Here is a 1,938-nt window from a genome sequence, read left to right on the forward strand (position 1 = left end):
ATCAACCATAATCACCTCCTCACACAACTGTCAGAAATAGGCATCTCAGGCTTAGCCCTCCTATGGTTTAAATCGTACTTATCCAACAGGAAATTTGCTGTCAAAATAGGTAATGCCGAATCCTCACTCTACTCCCTGTCCCAAGGCGTCCCGCAAGGATCCTCTCTATCCTCCACCTTATTCAATATATACCTCACTCCCCTCTGTCAGCTCCTAACGAACCTCGGCCTTAAATTTTTCCTTTACGCTGACGATGTACAAATTATCATCCCCATTCATACCTCCTTCAGACGCCCTAGCCTTCTGGAATACTTGCCTTTCCTCCATAAACAATTTTCTCACAAATATTCACCTCGCATTGAACACATCCAAAACGGAACTTCTTATATCCCAACACCAACCACCTAACCCCCTGATTGCTAATGACCCAGCCTTCAAAGTCCTATCTTCCCAACCATGTGTAAGAGACCTGGGAGTCATTCTGGACCAACAACTAAGCCTAAAAAAATACATTAGTTTGATCCTCAAGAAAGGCTTCTTTAAGCTCAACATCTTAAACTCAGACCCCTTCTCCATTATCATGACTTCCGGACTGTCATACAGGCCACACTATCCTCCAAGCTCGATTACTGTAACTCTCTCTTGCTTGGACTCCCTTCCTCTACTATTAAACCCTTACAAATGTTCCAGAATGCTTTAGCCAGGGTCATTACAAACACACGGAAATCCGACCATATTACCCCTATACTCAAAGACTTACATTGGCTCCCCATCTCATCAAGCATCATCTTTAAAACTCTCTCAATAATTCACAAATCCATCTACTGTCATAACTCCAACTGGCTAGATGAGCCCTTCCACTTCACACACTCAGACCGACCCACCAGGGCTGTCAACAGAGGAACCCTCATAGTACCATCTATCAAAAAAGCCCACCTCTCCTCCACAAGGGACTGCGCAATCTCCGTTGCCAGCCCCAGGCAATGGAACTCCCTTCCTACTCTGCTCAGGCTTGAACCATGCTACTCTAAATTTAGAAAGAAACTAAAGACATGGCTCTTTCGATGAGCCTACCCAGACTAGATCCTCCCCTCACTCGCCCCCCCATGCCCACCCTTCACTCCCTTATACACAACCCCGGTACTAGTTAGTGGCTAACTGGCTCTCGCACCTTCCTGTTACATGAATTGTGTTTGATGCGTGAATCATATTTATTACCGTTACCTTGGATATAATATGATCTTTACCTTGTATATAAGTTCCTATCAGCCCTCTCATTCCACTTCTTCATATAAATTATTTCATGTGAGTTACGCTTTACTTCCTCCTGCTCTGCATTCGCTCATTTCAACTGCACTTTTTGTTCCCATCCCCCCGCCTTGTTCATTGTACTTTGTTTCCAAGCTGTCTGTTATAATGTAAACCGGTATGATGTTTGCACACTAATGCCGGTATATAAAAGCCATAAATAAATAAATAAATAAAACAATCAAGCCTTATTCCAACTATTTGGGAAAGTACATTTTTATTAAGGTGGGGATAGAAAAGATTACATTTTCTTGGTTCTAATCTGTCTATTTGAATTTCTGTGCATATGTGAGGATTGGAAGGGGGTGACTTTGTCTAGAGTAGGCATTTCTTGGTGAGGCTGAACCAGTACTCATCTCTAGTTTGACATTATGGCTGAGGCATGGGAACAGTAAAAGCAATATGAAGAAAATGTATACAAATGTTGCTAGTTTTGAAAATGTGCATGCACTGTCTCCATTGTATGCAAATCTATCTCATGCATATTCATTGTGGATATCCTAAAAAAAACACCTGACTGGCTAGGAGTGTTCCAAGGACTGGGTTGAGAACTCCTGGGCTAGACATTATTTTTTATATTTATGAAGTTGTGTAGACTAGTGCTGCATTACGCAGCAATGCTCTTTGCAC

The sequence above is a fragment of the Rhinatrema bivittatum genome, chromosome 1, assembly GCF_901001135.1.
Source record: "Rhinatrema bivittatum chromosome 1, aRhiBiv1.1, whole genome shotgun sequence".
Lineage (NCBI taxonomy): Eukaryota > Metazoa > Chordata > Amphibia > Gymnophiona > Rhinatrematidae > Rhinatrema > Rhinatrema bivittatum.